Source organism: Mus pahari, unplaced genomic scaffold (assembly GCF_900095145.1).
Source record: "Mus pahari unplaced genomic scaffold, PAHARI_EIJ_v1.1 scaffold_4634_1, whole genome shotgun sequence".
NCBI classification, from domain to species: domain Eukaryota; kingdom Metazoa; phylum Chordata; class Mammalia; order Rodentia; family Muridae; genus Mus; species Mus pahari.
The window spans coordinates 1-19,718 of NW_018392040.1; the positions used below are offsets into that span (position 1 = coordinate 1).

The following is a 19,718-nucleotide window of genomic DNA, read 5'->3' on the forward strand; positions in this document are numbered from 1 at the left end:
TGTATTTCCTGGATGTTTTGAGTTAGGATCTTTTTGCATTTTGCATTTTCTTTGATTGTTGTGCCCATGTTCTCTATGGAATCTTCTGCAGCTGAGATTAAAAATATGGAACGCTTCATGAATTTGCATGTCATCCTTGGGCAGGGGCCATGCTAATCTTCTCTGTGTCGTTCCAATTTTAGTATATGTGCTGCTGAAGCGAGCACAAGAGAAAACATTTTTGTTGCTGAAGTCATTCAGTTAATGATAGCTTAGTTTATTGGTTCTAGCATATGATGTTATGAACTTTTGGTGCTTCTGTCTACCTGTGATCCTCCCCTGATTATGACCCTATCCAACAGATGACAATCACTTTACACTTCCTGGATTCTGATCTCTGCTCCTCTCCACAGTAAGACTGTCATGTAATCCTTTGGTTCAGTTCAGTCTACTGCAACTGAGACAGTTTTCCCATTCACATAACCAATGCCATTCTGGAGTTCTTTGCTATCAGGGATTGTATTAACATACGTGTTTCCTCAAGTGAAGTGTCTAATTTCTAGCACCGGGACTTGATTGTTGTAGCTGTTTTATCTAGATTTATGGCTGCTTGTTGCAGGAGAGCTACTGTGATACTCGTTATTCAGTTGGTTCTGAAAGAAGAAATCCTCCATATTTTCATCTTCAATTCTAAATATATATCCCATTATTGCCATACATTTCAAAATACAACATATTACATAATTGAATTTTACCTTATTTGGTTATTTTCTTATTAGTTTTACTACAACAGTTTTTACTAAGATGTGCTTCAGTGTGGTCCTCTCTAAATTGTCCTTTTTGAGGTGTATAAACCTTTTTGAACATTATTTAGTAATATTTAATGAAAATCCATGATTCATACATTTGTTTTATAGGCTATCACAGGTTCCATTTTCAGAAGCAAAGACCAGAACGCACACCTAACAATGTCATTAGAGGGCTGGGACACAGACATCATTACAAAATATCACAGACTGGAAGCAAAGTTGAACAGTATTTGCAAGAATTGCATATAAAAACCAGAGAGGACTTTCCAATCTAGCCATAATAAAGTGAGTCAAAAGTCTTTAAAAGTCAACAATCAAAAAAGATGTAAAGTAAAATTTTACAAATAAAAGATACATTCTGCTCCTACCTGTAGATTTATTTTTTTATGTCTGTTTCTTGAAGTTATTTTCTACAGAATGATGAGCCACTGAGACAATTCCATTTGAAGCTCAAACCTTTTCAATGTTAAATGAACACATTTTAATTAATTAAGATTTTAATTAATCAAATTACATATATGCTGATAATCACAAAGCATTTTATCAGTAAAAATTTACAAAATTTCTGTAGCAAACATTAAGCAACAGGCAAATTTTTACAATGTTGGTAACTCATACTACAACTAGGCTAGATCCAATTTAAACCTATGTCCTTCACATATCATACCAACTTAATTACTATTATTATAAATATGCTATTAACTATTCCTTTATTCAAAATGCATATTTGTGTACATACATATATTTGTATTTGTGGATATACATATGTATATATGTGTGCATGCATGTATACACATAAATACATATATACATACATACATACATACATACATACATACACCACACACTCTCTTTCTATAGTTCTTTTTTGTTACTTCTGGTTTTGATTATTCTCAAAATAGATTTAAATACTTTCCTGAAATCCTAAGTTAAAAGAAATTTCAGAGAATTGTTTTGTGTATATACATTATATGATTGAGCTGAAAAGTGATTGCAAATCTGTATTTTGATGCCTTCTCTCTTTGAAATGTCCTTAGCTTAGTGGATCTTTCTTAAGAAATGTCGTCTTCCCTAGCATGTTTGTTTAGGATCTGTGTTCTCCTAGTCTTCTCTCATTCTTCCACTAATGCTACACACTCACAGGTTATTCATTCTGTCCTTTATATCTCTTACACTTTTTACAGTCTTTTCTACACTTGTGTCTCTGTGCACAATCTGGCTATTTTCCACTGACATATATTCCAGTTCATTAGTTCTTCCTTCTGTGGTGCATTATCTGTTATTATACCCATCTTGTTAGTCCATTACTTTAATTACTGCATTTTTTCATAACATTTTTAAACAATTATATTTTAATTATATTTTTATTTCTTCACTGCAAAATATCACTAGATATGATGTTCACCTTTCTGATATCTTGCCACAATAATAATTATTATCTTTATGAATCTTTAATACTTTACAGAAACATTTTAATGCATTGACTAGAATGTTTATCTCTTTTGATATAATGGCTTGTCCTCTATTATCAAAGCCAGTAGTCTTAAGTTCTCCATCATGGTTCAGGCATATGGCATGGATTCATATTCAATACCTCTCCTGATTATTAATCATTTATTACAATAATAGAAACTTTTTTGCAAAGTGAACAGAGGCCAATTTGTTGTCACATCCTCAGTACTTAGCAGGATGCCTGACTCAACACTAAAGAATATTATTAGAATAAACGGAATACTTAGACTGTGCTTTTTAGAAGATGGGAGAATTGTATTGGACTTCAAAGGGTGACAAGACTATGGAGAGAACAGTAGAATATGTTCTAGGATTTAACATAAATTTCCAGGTTGTGTCAGGATTCTTGGCCATACACAATAGAAGTTAGCTCTGGAAAACTTAAGCAGGAAAAGGAGATAGGAAGAATAATGCCATAGATCATTGGTATAAGAATCAGAGTCAATGTTCATATGTCTAGATGCACAAACAAAATCACAATTTAGAATTTTTGTTGTAACATCTTTGTTGCACTGTCTTAGACTTTATAGTTTGTCCATCAACAACAACACCTATGTCCTCTGGCCCCACTAGCATTATACCTCCCCCAAATAGAATAATGTAGTAGATTTTTCTACTGGCCATCATTGACACTGATCCAAAAACTAACTGCCTGAGTGTGAGTTGTGGAAAAATGTTTCTTGGGATTAAAGAACAGCTGGGGGAATGAATATATAGTACTTTCAGTTTTTTCAAATTTGGACCCCTGAAAAGATACTTAACCACCATAGGTCCCAAATAGGGCTTGATTTTGGCATTGAGTTAGCTGTCTCTTATATTTGGCCAACAGAGAAATGCTGGGCATAGGCCTAGAATGGAGCCTACAAACACAAGCCCTCACGAGTCACATGAACTATCCCTTCCTTGTATTGTAAAGAGTATGAGAAGAGTCTGCCATCTTTTGGTTGTCTCCTTGCTAGCCTCTCTCTACTTCAACCCTCACTGTATCTAAAGGAGTGTGTGCTTCTTAGAAACAGGAAAGATATTTGCTTCAGATCTCATGTAGAATTTTCAATCTAGAACATGAAACTTAGCCCATTTTTGCCCTTTTGCCTTTGAGATCTGCAACAGCTTCCCAGAGCTTCACTCTTGTATGATTGGCTAAGGGCAAGAGTGGCTCTGACCCATGGTATCAAGTTGTTTTACTCTAAGTAGAGCAGTTCCTTCTGTGAAGGATGTCCCAAATTCATCCTTTGCCCTTTCCATAGTGCATGACTATAGCCAGTTCTGCTGCTTTAGGGCTGAGTGTGATGTTTATGTCATTATTTGATTTCTTGGCATTCAAAATCCTCATTAATATACATTTGTGCCTCTCTGTGGAAATAAAGGAGCGTGTTCTCTGTGTATGTGCTCACATTTCTTTATTTAGCCTGGCACCTGCCTTCTTCCCCAGCATGTTAGTTTAGCATCTGTGCTTTTCCCTTGCAAATCTCTAGAGCTTAGAATTCTTAGAGGAAATAATTTCTCTCTAGGAAGATTTTTCTTCTTCTCCTGAGCTAGCTTTAGGGGCCAAGCACTTGTGGTAAAGGAAAGTGAGCTGCATTATCAACACTAATATGAAGAGCACTGCATAGGCCATAGCCACTGGCCTCAGGGTGAACAGAGGAAGATATTCCAGGTGATAATGGCTACTGTTTCCATGGACTCTCATGTTAAGTCCAGAAAGCTTCTTGGAATGATTTGCTTTCAAAGGTTCCTGTCACTGACATGTCATTGACATGGGACAATAGGATAATACTGGTGAGAGCTGGGCTCTAGAGCAGTTAAGATGAAGGTGTAAATGTCACTAGAGGATTCCTGCCTGGTTGACATTTACCAGGATTTTAGAGAGATGGCTCACAGATTTCAGGAGCTAGGAGGAAGGAATGATCTAGAAATATGTGTTGGAACCTCAGACCTGAGCCAAGATCTTATGATCTTGATGTTTTACTGATCTACTAGTTGGTTGATGGGCATTTGAGGCCATTCATTAAAAACATCCAGCCAGGCATTGTGGCACACGCCTTTAATCCCAGCACTTGGGAGGCAGAGGCAGGCAGATTTCTGAGTTCGAGGCCAGCCTGGTCTATAAAGTGAGTTACAGGACAGCCAGAGCTATAAAGAGAAACCTTGTCTTGAAAAACCAAAATAAAATAAAATAATAAATAAATAAATAAATAAATAAATAAATAAATAAATAAATAAAACCATTCACTGGGATCTGAGGACCAACCTTTCATGCTGGACACTTTTTGAAGTCTTCATCTCTAGAAGAGATCCAGGAGAGGCAGCTCTGGGTGCATGTGCTGCATGCCAGGTATAGACTTGACCAGACCTACAATCACAACCTAGTTTTATCACTTCTACGCCTTGCTGCTTTAGGCAGATTACTTCCTTCATCTCAGTTTCTTTCTCTACATTTGTAAAGTAGACAGATTCAATGATACTGTGTCCTCTATGCACCAAAGACAGTGACTGCTTTATGATAAGTTCTTACTAGTCAAAATCCATTGTTATAAAAATAACCTTAAACTTGGAGTCTGAAATTTGAGTCTCAATCTAAACCCCAACTATACCAGTGATGATGAATTTTGCTTCAGTGGTAAAATAGCACAAATATATGCATTTTACTTCTCTTCTTAGATGTCATCAAGTTGCAAATCAAATGGAAAAAAAACATTAAGGAGCTTTGATAACTATTGTTGGCTGCTTCATTGGGAAAGAGGATTGTCCAGGATTAAGGTAGGAAGATGATTGGAGTCTGTGGAAAGACAGTTGTAACGAGCCAAAGTAGGAGAAATAGTCATGAATGAAATAGGTAGAATGTCATCATGCAGCCTGGGAAGACATGGAGGAAGTGCTGGGAAGTCAACAAAACTTTTGCCTCAAGACTTAGATGTTTATTCTTCTAGCAAGTACATTTGCCTCTGTAGTACACATAAGCCTGGGCATAATCACACACTGGCACACACTAGCACAGTGGAGATTGCATGTGCTGTTACTTCCTAGTCATACAGCCTTGACAAAAACATCCAACCTAATTGCCAAAACATCTTACTTGATGGCATCATGGTTTCTTCATCTGTAAGCTCTAGAGAATGAGATCAACCGCTCCATGTTGATGGATAGTTAAGCAATACCATGATTGTTGAAGAAATCAACAGAATACCGTATAAAGGAAGAAAGTTGTTCTTATTCTGTACTACTATATTGGTATGAAATACAGAGAAGTCGATTTAAATCTAGCTAATATTCATACATATACATAGCCCCTGCTGTGCCATAGATCCCTAGGAATGTATCTCTTATATTATAGTCACATAAAAAGCAATTTATACCTAAATGATTATGGAGAGAGGGGGAAGAATATGATAGATATATAGATATATATATATATAATATTCTGTCATATATATAATATCATATATATATAATATTCTGTCATATATATATAATATCATATATATGTATATATATATATATATATATAGAGAGAGAGAGAGAGAGAGAGTATTGTCAGACTGCTAATAAAACAAAGTACTATGAGCAGGGTAATAGTCTTAGATCATGGAAATATAAGCTGTCAATAAAGCTGGCTCCTTCTGAGTGTTGAGAGGTAGAAGCTATTCCATACTTGTTTGCCATCCTCTCCGTTTGGCAAGGGCAGCACTCTCTGGCATTTCCTGTCTCACAGTGGCATCTCTTTCCTACATTTGTTGTTATGTAGAATTTTCTTCCTATAGTGGTTCCCCTCCTTATAATTACATTGGTCATTCCAGTCCACTATATCATAATATTAACTACTTTTATCTGCAACATGCTTGTTCCAAGTAATGTCACTTGAGTTATTGGGGATTAGGACTTCAACACCTAAATTTTGAGGCAATACAGTTCAATACATAATGCTTTGTGTGGCTGTGTATTGATGAAGCACTATTTTTAAAAGATATACAATTTCTCCGTTCTAAGTTATCAGTATATCTCTCTTCTCCCAGCACTTCATGGTTTTTCTCATCTTTCATGTCTTTATCCCTGACATAACTAAATAAACCTTGGGGTCCACTCATTATGTAGGTAGCTAACAGCAGAGGCATGTGGAAGAGCAGAGAATCACTGAGCCTTTTATCTCTATACATCTGCCTTCGTGGAATAGGATGCAGCTCTTTACACTTTTGTAATTGAATCAGAAACTATTGCTTCTCCATGCTACTGTGATATAGACATCTTTTAAAGGAGTATTTTCTACCTCCTAGGCCTCTGTAGTCCCATTGAATTTGGCCTATCACATGCCTGCCCCTCCAAGCAGCACACCTCAGTATCTGGTATGATGCAACCATCTCAGAAATCTTTAACCTGCCCACATAGACCTTGGTTTCTCAGGAGTGGAGGCTTGGGACATACATGGAACTTCCTTTCTTCTGCCCTTAAAACCCACCCCCCACCCCCCACCATTCCACCATCCCTATCTAGCAATGTTCCTATTGGCAATGCTGGTTGAAGTCTGCCTGCATTGTTCCTGTGTGTCGGCTGCCAAGTATCTCAGAGCCAAGTGTATTTTGGTCCCAATGATCTCACCCGCAAGTCCCAGTGAAATGTTCTCTCTCCTTCCTCCAAATATTTTTGACCTCTCTCTTTAAAGTTTTACTTCTGCAGATTCTTTTCATCAATGCATTTCTTATAAGTCTTTAGAAAAGTATATGATAAAGATGTCCTGCTTGTTGCATCTTGGGTTAGCAAAAATTGTATTAACCTTCTAGCTGTGAAAAGAGCAATTGAACAGGATGCATCCTCCCATGGTTAGTCTCCTGGAAAGGGCTGCAAGGATGAAATCCAAAGCCTTTCTCACTGACTAACTATATAAACTAAAACTCACAAAGCCTGCTTTCTGATCTGTCCAATGGGCTGATGATTACCCTGCCCAGTTCAGGAGACTTTTATTGAACTCTGATTAATTTTTTTAGTTGAACATATTCACAGACCATGTTATGTGCTAGGTAGTTCTAAACATACTCATATTGGTTTGCTAATTCCTCAGAAGAGCTTCTCTCTGCATAAGAGGAAAATATGGTCCAGAGAGATTAAAAGACTTGCTCTAGCTTGCACTCCAGCTAAGGGGTTTGGTTCTTGGTCCCTTGCTCTTGCTCACTGCCCATGCTTTATCTTCAAGTACATGGTGATATGTTTTGCAAGTACATAGGACATTGCCTGCATTCCATTATTCGTAAGCTTATCTTCTGTAATTGTAGATGTTGATCTTAAGGTTCTTTGCATCTTCTCTCTCCTTTTAGTAAGCCTTCTGTGTATGTTTTATAGAACATGCACAGATACCAAAAACATGTTATTTATCATACTTTTAAAATTACAATATTTGTTACTAGGGTAAAGTGGTAGTCATGTTAGAAGCTGGCATGCTCTTTATATTTTTGGCTGTGTGAATTTATCATAAGACAAAATAAAATCACAAAATAGCTTGGCACCAATTAGAACATTCTAGATGTGTGTGAGTCCCATTCCCCAACAACCTATCCAAAGTCTTGGCTTTCCTAGTCCATCCATAAAAGCACATGTTGCTACTGAAGGCCAGGATCGTGTGCCATCTAGGCACTCATGCCATGCCTCTGGAGGATAGCGATTGCTCTGGAATAGCCTTGCTCTGGAAGCCAGCGCTGGCCTGCAAAGATGCTGCACCCAGGCAACAGGAAGCAGTAAAAGGCAATTCCCTGGAAGGGCTTCCTTCAGGATTTCCTTGGAAGAGTTCTCATTTCTATAATGCTCTTTTTAGGGAAGGGAATGTAGTTCTGGGACTTTAAGTTTGTGCTCTGTTTTCTACAGAGCCACAAGCACAGGCAGTCTCTGAAATCCCATGTGAGGGCCTCTTCAGTCTCCTCCCTAGGCAGCTCTAATCTCACTTGTCTAAGAATTCAAACCCATATTAATCTACTTGTTTACAACATTAAGCCCCTCAGCTTGCCATCAGGAACCAGAAACTAAGTGACTATAGGCTTGGATGCTAAGCAATAGCAGAGTTCCATGTGGGAGGTGGGCGGTGGGTGGTGGGGCAGGATCAGTGGAAGGCCTGGGGCCTTTGCTTGTTCTTTGCTCTTTTGACTGTCACTGGGACACAACATTGCCGCTTCTTCCTATCTCTGGGTGCTGAGGATTGGGGCTCTATATTTCTCAGTGTCTGGAGATTTGCCACCAAAGACAGTACTATAGGCTGCATTCTGCATACAGCAGGAAAGCAGCACAAGTCCTGGTACCCTCCCTCTGGCATTGGATACTTGCAAACACTTTACTTGATCATAAAACTCAAATAAGAAACACTTCAGTAAAATAGCACCTCGGGAAATTCCTCTTGATACTTGGTAGGTGCTGACCACTGGTGGGCAAGCAGTTTCCTAGTGCCTCTTTTCTACTGTCAATAGCTCAGCTATACCATCACCCTCCTCAATTGACCATGCTGTCACAAAAGGAAACTCCACTTAGTGCCTCTTCCCTGGGAGTTCTTCAGAGCCATAAATTCTCAGGGCTTCTTCCTAAGCAGCTATACAGAATAAGCCAGTCATTGTCTCCCCTGGTTTTCCATTGTCTACTTTGTTCCTGCACAACTCAGACATGTTGTTCCATTGCTCAAATCCATCTATGGCTCTCTGCAGCCACAGGCTGGAGTCCAGAGTCAGAAGTGATATTCCAAATCCTTTGTGGAGATCTGTGTTTAGACTTCGTGCCAAGCCTTCTGTCTTATGGTGTACTTTACTCTGTCTTGACTATCTGGGACTCCTTAGTGGTCGTTTGTTTCTTTCTGCTATGCCTGAGCCCAAACAGCCCCCTTTCCAAGCCTATTGACAACTTGTAATTACTTTCTGTTTTTAAACTATACTTTATGGGAACAGCCCAGTATATCCAAGTATGGACTAAGTGCTTTTAAAGTAACTTTTCATTTAGACAGGGGCATGTCTCTGTGTCAGGCCTGAGAACAGGGGAACAATATTGTTACTTTGGCATGTCAGGTGAAGAACCTGAGGTACAGAAATGTTTCATACACAGCACCAACCTATATATAACACAGTCTGTATTTCTATTCAGATCTGTCTAAATCTAGATTACCCCGTCTTCATTTCCTATGGCATTTCTATCTTGTGAAGCCCACTGCAAAGTTTCCTCTTTTACAGAATGGATACAGAAGATGTGGTACATTTACACAATGGAATACTACCCACCTTTTAAAAACAATGAATTCATGAAATTTTCAGGAAAATGGATGAAACTAGAAAATATCATCCTAAGTGAGGTGACTCAGTCATAAAGTAACAAACATGGTATGTTCTCACTGATAAGTGGACGTTAGCCCAAAAGTTCAGAATATCCAAGATTCAATTCACAGACCATATGAAGCCTAAGAAGAAGGAAGACCAAACTGTGGGTACTTCTGCGCTTCTTAGAAGGGTGAACAAAATACTCACAGGAGTAAATATGCCAATTTATAAGTTAAAATGTCACCTAGTGGGGAAAAAACCCTGCTCTTTCCCCTAAAACCTTAAACAGCAAGATCTTTTGCTGTTTGATGCCTGAATCCAGTAGCCTAGTGTGTAAACTGAAAGTGTTTTTATTTAATTTGGAATGTTGCCTCCTCTTTCCTTTTGATACAATTCTAATCTCTTGTGGGTGAATAATTACTGTTCAAGTTAGAATAGAGAAGCAAATCTTTCATTAAAAAAGAAATAATAAAAGACAGTATCTCTCTTTGAAAAAACAACAACAACAACAACAACAAAACCAAAATTCCTCTTTTTCATCCACATTCTCCCATTACATTTTTTTCACGTTCCAAGCCAGAGATTGTTAGCTGAAAGTTAGGAGTCTACTTCATTGACCTGAGCTGGGTGATACCAGGGGATAGAGAGCAGGCAGGCTTTGCCCTGGTCAGCCCAGCTCACTTTTAGATTGGGAGCAGAGCAGGGATATGGGCTACAGACACCAGGCTCTTGTGAGTGGCCATTTTTGATATTGTCTGTGTGCTGCATACTAGCACTCAGTGAGTCTTCCTTTGTAACAACTGCAGGAGCTGCCTGCACTTCCAAGATTCAGGGGGCTTGTGATCTTGGTGTCTCATATGTTTGTTCTTTTTTTTTTCCCCCTGGAGAATTTGAGTTTTCATCCTGGGCCTCTGGTTACAGTGGGATTTAAAGCCTCCCTCTTTATTCTTTCTCTCTCTTCTCAACTCCATGCACATTTCTCTTTCTTAGCTGGTAAAGCTTCACTGGCCACATTAGGAGAAGCTGCATCGCTCGTAGTTAAAGGTCACAAAAGATTGAATCTGATCTTGGGGCTAGGTCTCACGTGTTTGCTATAGCCTGACAGGTAGTCACAGGTACACAATGCTCATACCAGGATCTTCAACAAGACATGCTTAGCAAGGCTAGGCTGTGCTTTTCCTTCAATCTGGAAAAATAAGACTATAGATTTGACCAAATCATTGGCAGAAAAAGTAACATGGCAACATTCTCAAAAAGTAAGCACTCCTTGAAGGAGCTGTAATGGCATGTGGTAGGGCCATAGGTAGATGAATTCCAAGAAACTTGTTTTCACTTGACTTCTGCCATTTGCACCAAGGTAGCCACCACGTTCTACATATGGATATTTAAATTTTCAATTAAACATAAAAGTTCATTTCCTCAGTTTTATTAACCATATTTCAAGTATTCCACAGGCACACATTCATAGTGCCTGATGGATTGCATAGCCAACCTAGAACAGGTCCATTGTTGCAGAAACTCCCACTGAACAGCAGTGTTCTAGACCTGTCAGGTCAGAAGAGATGGATATAGTTGAACTTCCAAAATTAACCTTGCTTAGCCTCCCCACAACATCACATTGGTTATTTCTCTTCCCTCAGGCCCCAACTCTGTACATGATGGTCACACCACCACTAGTCTCCTCCAGTGGTTCAGTTTTCTTGTCCATTGTGTTTTGTTCTAGGGTTTTCATTTAAGTTTTACTGCAGCTAGGAAGAGAAAAAGTCTGACTAAAGGAGTTGATTGGAATCTTTTGTCGGTGTCTACTGCAGATACTGTTTATAAATGTGTGACAGAGCAAATTGCCCATGACTGTAAACCAATGTGAAATGTGTTCAATACTGGGTAGACTACACAAAAACTCCCCTACTACCCTATCCCCGGAAAACTAGAAGGATTTTTTTTTTAAGTAGAAAGAAAAAAAAATCTCCCCAAAGAGATGCTGTCAGGATAAATTATAATCACTGTGGTATTTAAAACTTTAGAAGAAATAAAAGTCAGACTTGTCCAGAGAGGACTGACAATAGAAAGCTGGTCTTTTTTGATAAATGTTGGGTGGGGATGTTGCTGGCATGTCTGGAGGCTTAAAGGAAAAGAGAAGGTACCAAAAAGATGCAGTGGTTCTATGGAAATCCAGGGACTCACAGCACATAATTTTAGCCATGTGGACCTCCCTGGCACTGTGAGAACAATGATGACCTGCTCAGGGTCCAAGGGTTTTCTGATGTGGAGCAATATGCAATAGATATGAAGTCTTCTAGTGCCTTTGATTTACAGAGGCTTAATTCTTAGAATGAAAGGAAATGAGTGCCAGGACAGGGAGTGGAATAAACACTGGGGAAAGGCTGGGAGAAACCAAATGGATTAATGGGCCAGATGGACCATTCAGATCCACTTTCTTAATATCCTTGAATTTAACAAAATGCAGAGAGATTCTTTTTGCAGTTTCAGCTGGGGATAAAGCATATGGGACACATATTCATGGATCAGTAGCCTTTTCTATTGCTGTTATCCCTTCCTACAGTATATATGCACACCAAGTCATGTCATCTCCATCATGAAATCATTTACAAAAGTGAGATGTGTCTCAATGAAGCATACAAAACAAAGCATTGCCTTGTATTTTCTTTAAGTAAAGGCTTATTGTGAATGAAGAGAGAAAGGGCATCATTTTCTGTCAGATGCTATGGGCCAATACCTTCCTTCTCTAGGTCTCTATCTCTCCATATAAACAGTGGGACTATTAGAGTAGATGACCTGCAAGAGCAGTTTTAGATTTGTCTTATCAGAAATCTGGCCAGTAAGAGCCTGGAAGGACCATGGACAAGTTTTGGGGGGGTACCCATGGGATGCTCTAGCCAAAAGCTCTCGCTGTGTCTGCTTGATGTAGAAAAGAGGCCAAAAGAAGCAGCAAGGCCACCCAAGATTACCCAGCCTAGGCCTTGAGTCTTGTGAATCTTATTTAGCTGGTAGCAATTTCAGACTGCAGATAGGGAGAGGTCCTGCCACTGGCAAGTTTTCCTGAAGTTTTCTCCCTTTTCCATTCTTGATGACATAGGCTTCATCCTAAAAGAACAGGAGGTGCACAGGTTGGCCATTTTGAAAGGCGTGAAATGCTATTATCCAGCTGTAGAGTTGTCCCATTGTCACTGGCAGACTTGGGCCTGGCTTTGCCTTATGACAAGTTTCCTGTTGTGTACATATGCTGTTGGAAGCCTCATTACAGCAAGCACAGCTCCTGTCTTTTCCAGGAAGATTGTCTGGTGCCTTCTCTTTGCTTGGAGGGATGGTTATCTGGGACAGATACATCTAGAAAAGTCATTCGAGCCAGAGAGGCCAAAGGGAAAAAGCACATACATTTGATGACCTTTGGTGATAAAGGAAAATAGAGCAATATCATATCACATATAATAACCAGGGATGTCTTTATGAAATATTACATACTTCAATTAAAATATTTAATTAAAATGTTTACTTTCTCCTTTACTCTCTCAAGCCCTTCCCAAGTCCCCTCTCTCCAACTCCTTCTAGATACCCCTAAGCTCAAGTCTCTTCTTTTCTGATTATTATTGTTACATATGTATTCATACATATATGTGTATATATGTATATATGCATGTATTCATTCACAAATATATAAAAACCATGTGCTGATTCTGATTCTGGTTGGTGGTTTTTTTTGGGGGGGAGGGGTTTAGAGACAGGGTTTCTCTGTTTAGCCCTAGCTGTCCTGGAACTCACTTTGTAGACCAGGCTGACCTCGAACTCAGAAATTCTCCGGTCTCTGCCTCCTGAGTGCTGGGATTAAAGGCATGCGCCACCATGCCTGGCTGGTTGGTGTTTTTGTATGTATATGTTTTCAGGTCTAGCCAAAGAAGCTTCTCTATACAGAAAATGACAACTATCACAGAAAACCACAATTGGACACAATACAGTGATCAAAAGATTGTGGGGAGCCCAGACCCAATGGATACACATACATCACAACTCCTGCATCTAAGGCTCAGGGAATATCACAGAAGAGGCAGGGAGAAAGATCCAGAATACCAGGAAGCCTGCTGTGAAACAGACTTTCCTAGAAATGGCTGTATAAACAAGATCTGAACAATGGAAATATCAATGGTCATGTTAACATGGACTGGAGGAAATCTCAGGAGGTCATACCCCTAGACAAAGACCTATAGGCAACTGATGTCTGTGGAGAAGAGTTAGCATTTTCTGAGTGTTTGTCTAGCAAAGACCTCATACTGTGACCATTGGTCCTGCATTAGAACCAGCTTTTTATTAGGCTGAGTTAGCTTTTGCTTGCCTTCTTGCCTGTCTTATTATTAAATTGTCTCTTACTTGCAATAGGTGCAGAATGACAAGGATTAGCACTATGATAAAGCACCTGAACAAGTCTGTTCTGGGACCCTGTAGGAATAACCCTACCCTTCTAGTTCAATAGTAAATAGAAAGTATTTTCTGTGCCAATGTAGACAAGCCATGGCTCTCAAGAAGTGGAAACCTGTACTATTGCCCTCAGGGGCCTAGGCCAAGGGAAAATTGGCAAGAACGTGAGTGCACTGTCCTTGACAGTGAAGCTTGAAACTTCTGGGATTGAGTCAGGCAGAAAGAGACAGACTGGGCTCATGGTGATGAGCCTTTGAAGGCATAGATTGGTGCTTTTACCAAGTATCCTTTCCATTGCATGGTCAAACAACTAACAGTCACATATGCACACACACACACACACACACACACACACACACACACACACACACACACTCACAGAGAGAGAGAGAGAGAGAGAGAGACAGAGACAGAGACAGAGACAGAGACAGAGACAGAGACAGAGATACACAGAGATACAGAGAGAGAGAAAGAGACAGAGAGAGAGAGTGTGTGTGTGTTTTGTGCATGAACACCTGCCTCTGCCTCTCTGCCTCTCTGCCTCTTTGCCTCTCTGCCTCTTTGCCTCTCTCTCTCTCTCTCTCTCTCTCTCTCTCTCTCTCTCACACACACACACACACACACATACAAGTAATGGAGAGTTCAGTATGTTATCAATTCCTGGGGGATGCAAGGGGGTTTCTACATACTTTGAGTTACTTTTGTAAAAAGTCCTGTGTTAGTCATGGTATATATACAAATCTGTCTAATTTCACATATGACTTGACAACTAAAGGATGGCCTTGGAGAGAACTCCTAAATTTGGCTTTTCCAGTAGTCAAGAAACTCCTTTATCCCCTGGCTGACTTACTCCTCTATTCATTTAGTCAACATTTCCTCTTTTGCCAACTTTCCCAGGATCTGATAGAGCTGAATTTGGGCCTGGTTCTTGAGAAGGTCACTAACTATCATGAGAAAGCCTTACAGAATGAATCCATGTTGATGTCTGGGAACAGTGCTGCTACCAGGGGCCATATTGATATGGATGGCCTGCACATGCTACCTGAGGCCATGGTGATATGTATACAGGTCCATGTTGCTGTTGAGAGCCATGTCTGGGTCCATGCCAGGGTCTGTGTTTATGAACATGTCATTTGTTACCACTGAAGACCATGCAGATATCCATGGTTCATGATGCTACCCGAAGCCATGTTGATGTCTGAGAGCTGTGCTCCTGACAGGGACCATATTGTCATGTGTGGCCTGTGCTGCCAAATGAGGCCCTGTTGATGTCCTTGGCCTATGCTGCTGTGAGGTCTATGATGATATCTGTGACCCATGATGCAGCAGAGATCTATGTCCATAGTCTGTACTGCCACTCAAGACCATGCTGAGGCCCATGGTATGTACCAGAGACCATGTGGATGTCCATCGTCTGTGCTGTTGTCAGAAACCATGTGTAAATCCCAACCCATGCTTCTGCTGGCTATAAAAGTCAAGGAAGCTACTTTTGCATGGCATTGATTACTGCAGACTCATAGTTGAGAAAGACAGACATAGACAGAAGGCTTCTGTGACAACCACTATCTCCATACCCCTTACTCCCAAAGGTAACAAGCTAGACAGAAAGTCATCAAAGAGAACATTTTTTTTTAAATCAAGGAGATTTATCTTTATTTTTTTTACATTTTAATTAATTTATTTTTGTACACACCATATTTTATTCCACCATCCCCCTTATCTACCCTCTGACTGTTCCACATCATATACCTCCTCCCCACCCCCTACCCCATCTGACCTCTAAACTTCCTGCGGCCTCCAGTTTCTTGAGGGTTAGGCGCATCATCTCCGAATGAACAGAGACCCCACAGTTCTCTACTGTGTGTGTGTTGGGGGCCTCATATCAGCTGGTGTATGCTGCCTGGTAGGTTTACAATATCTGAAAGATCTCAGGGGTTCAGGTTAATTGAGACTGCTGGTCCTCCTACAGGATCGCCCTTCTCCTCAGCTTCTTTCAGCCTTCCCTAATTCAACAACAGAGGTCATCTGATTATGCCCATTGGTTGGGTGCAAATATCTCCATCTGACTTTTTCAGCTGCTTGTTGGGTCTTTCAGAGGGCAGTCATGATAGGTCCCTGGGATGGTTTGTATATTCTTGGACCAAGGAGTGGCACTATTTGGAGGTGTGGCCTTGTTGGAATAGTTTTGACCTGGTTGGAGTAGGTGTGTCACTGTGGGTGTGGGCATAAGATCCTCACCCTAGTTGACTGGAAGTCAGTCTTCAACTAGCAGCCTTTGGATGAAGACATAGAACTCTCAGCTCTGCCTATGCCATGCCTGCCTGGATACTGCCATGCTCCCACCTTGATGATAATGGACTAAATCTCTGAACCTGTAAGCCAGCCCCAATTAAATGTTCTTTTTTATATGATTTGCCTTGGTCATGGTATCTGTTCATAGCAGTAAAACCCTAACTAATACAGTCCATTTTTGTGAGCGCTCCATAGCCTCAGTAATAGTGTCAGTCCTTGGGACCTCCCTTGAGCTGGACCCCACTTTGGGCCTTTCTGTGGACCTTCTTTTCCTCAGGCTCCTCTCCCTTTATGTTCCTGTAATTCTTTCAGACAGGAAGGATTATGAGTCAGAGCTTTGACTGTAGGATGGCAACCCCATCCCTCCATCAAAGTCCTGTCTTCCTGCTGGAGGTGGGCTCTATAAGTTACCCCTCCTTACTGTCGGGCATTTCATCTAAGATCCCTCCCTTTGAGTCCTGAGACTTTCTCACCACCCAGGTCTTTAGTACATTCTGGAGGGTCACCCCATCCTCCTATCTCCTGAGGTTGCCTGTTTGGATTCTTTCTGCTGGCCTTCAGAGCTTCAGTCCTTTTCCCTCATCCAATACCAGATCAGGTTCCCCTCTCCTCCCTCTCACCCCATCGACTTTCCCTCCCTACTTGTGATAGCTTTCTTCTCTCTGCTAAGTGGGACTGTGGCATCCTCACTTGGGCACTTCAGCTTGTTGAACTTTTTGAGTACTGTGTACTGTATCTTGGGTATTCTATACTTTTTTTTTTTTTTTGCTAATATCCACTTATTAGTGAGTACATACCATGCACGTCCTTTGGGTCTGAGTTACCTCACTCAGGATGTTATTTTCTAGTTCTATCTTTTTGCTTGCAAAAATCAGGGTGTCCTTGTTCTTAATAGCTGAGTAGTATTCCATTGTGTAAATGAACCACATTTTCTGTATCCATTCTTCTGTTGTAGGACATCTGGGTTGTTTCCAGCTTCTGTCTATCCAAATAAGACTCGTATGAACATAATGCAATACGTCCCCCTGTGGCATGATGGGGCATCTTTTGGGTATATTCTCAAGAGTGGTATTGCTGGGTCTTCAGGTAGATCTATTTCCAATTTTCTGAGGAACCTCCAGATTGATTCCAGAGTGGTTGTACCAGTTTGCAATCCCACCAGCAATGGAGGAGTGTTCCACTTTCTCCACATCCTCGCCAACATGTACTGTTGCCTGAGGTTTCGATCTTAGCCCTTCTGATTGGTGTAAGGTAGCATCTCAGGGTTGTTTTGATGAGCATTTCTCTGATCACTAAGGAATTTGAACATTTCTTTAGGTGCTTCTCAGCCATTTGAGATTTTTCAGTTGTGAATTCTTGGTTTAGTTCTATACCCCATTTTTTGATTGGGTTGTTTGGTTTTTTGGTGATTAACTTCTTGAGTTCTTTACATATTTTGGATATTAGCCCTCTATCAGATGTGGGGTTAGTGAAGTTTTGTTTTTCCTAATCTGAAGATGCAACCAGAATAGTGGCTTTGAAAAGACACTAGATCTGACAGGGGATGCCTTATCTCTAGGCCTCACTGAGGAACAGGGCCTCAGACTGTCTTCTTAGGGTCCTTTGCTGTCTTTGATTTACCTTAGAGGGCATAATGGACATTTCCACATCTGCCTCTTTTCTCAGATAAGGGCTTTATTTGAGATCAGTGTCTTGTGTGGAGGTTGGGCTTGTAGGTAAAATGGAGGTGTAACCTGCCTCTTCCTTTTACTCAGAAGGAAGTCATTGTATGATCAAGGGTATGTGGATTTTCCTAGGCTTGTGCTTTCTGAACACTACAAAACATTGTATTCTTTGGTAGTCAACATCTGCCTAGAAGACTGCTAAACACCTTCGGAAGCACAGAGTTTTTAGAGTGGATGTCTCAAGACTAGACTGAACAAGCCTGTTGCTAGTTTAATCCACAGTGGTGGTTGCTGTTGTGCTTATTGTTATTGCTGTTGTTACTGTTGTTTTTGTTATTAGCAAAGCATTTTGGCCAAACATCAAATATCCCTTTAGATACTGAGAGCTTCTAGAAGAAAGAACAAAGAATCATCTGCTGACTATGAATGTTCCAATAAACACATGGGATCATTTTTTTGTCTAAATGCATCCTTAGAGATACCAATTTCCAAGAGCAAGGGCATCACTGTTTTACCTTACCCTCTTGCTTAAGAGAATATATCTCTTCCTACTCCAGCTGTTTTCTTTTGCAACCCATATCTGGCCAGGATCTCAATGATGTGATTTAGCTCATCTTTTTCATCTATTGATTCAGGAGTTTGTGTGAAAGTATCCATGGAGAAATGTGAATGGACCCTGAAATACTTCACCCCTAAACCTCTAGCAGACATTCCACAACATGTAGTAGTTCAGTCTTTCCTTGAACATTCTCAATGATAAGAAAATATCTTCTTGAGAGTGAATATTCCCAACTTAAAGGGGCAGTAAATATCTTCAACAAAATTATAGAAGAAAACTTCCCTAACTTGAAGAAAGAGATGCCCATGAACATAAAAAAAGCCTACAGAAATCCAAAGAGATTGGACCAGAAAAGAAATTCCTCCCGAAATGTAATAATCAAAACAACAAATGCACTAAATAAAGATAGAATATTAAAAGCAGTAAGGGAAAAAAGTCAAGTAACACATAAAGGTAGACCTATTAGAATTAAACCAGACTTCTTGCCAGAGAATATGAAAGGCAGAAGATCCTGGGCATATGTCATACATCTCCTAAGAGAACACAGGTATGGGCCTTGAATTGCTGATTTTTCCAAGACTTTTATTATGAATGGTTGTTGGATTTTATCAAACGCATTCTCAGCACCTAATAAGATGATGATGTGTTTTTTNTCTTTGAGTTTGTTTATATAGTGGATTAAAGTGATGGATTCCCATATATTAAACAATCCCCACATCCCTGGAATGAATCCTACTTGATCATGATAGATGATAGTTTTGATGTGTTCTTGGATTTGGTTAGCAAGAATTTTATTGAGTATTTTTGCATCGATATTCATAAGGGAAAATGGTCTGAGATTCTCTTTCTTTGTTGGGTCTTTATGTGGTTGAGGTATCAGAGTAATTGTTGCTTCAAAGAATGAATTGGGTGGAATACCTTCTGTTTCTATTTTGTGTAATAGTTTGAAGAGAATTGGAATTAGGTCTTCTTTGAAGGTCTGATAGAACTCTGCAATAAACCCATCTGGTCCTGGGCTTTTTTTGGTTGGGAGACTATTAATGACTGCTTCTATTTATTTAGGGGATATGGGACTGTTTAGGTCATTAATCTGATCCTGATTTAACTTTGGTACCTGGTATCTGTCTAGGAAGTTGTCCATTTCATCCAGGTTGTCCAGTTTTGTTGAGTATAGCCTTTTGTACTAGGATCTGATGAT

At 39.9% G+C, this 19,718-nt stretch overlaps 1 non-coding gene across 1 annotated transcript; it reads right to left on the reverse strand.

Moving 5' to 3' along the window:
- Window positions 1–99: 99 nt before the first annotated feature.
- LOC115063307 lies at window positions 100–206 on the reverse strand. The gene has a single exon (XR_003843167.1). It is a non-coding gene; the product is annotated as a U6 spliceosomal RNA (small nuclear RNA).
- Between the last annotated feature and the right edge of the window lie 19,512 nt (window positions 207–19,718).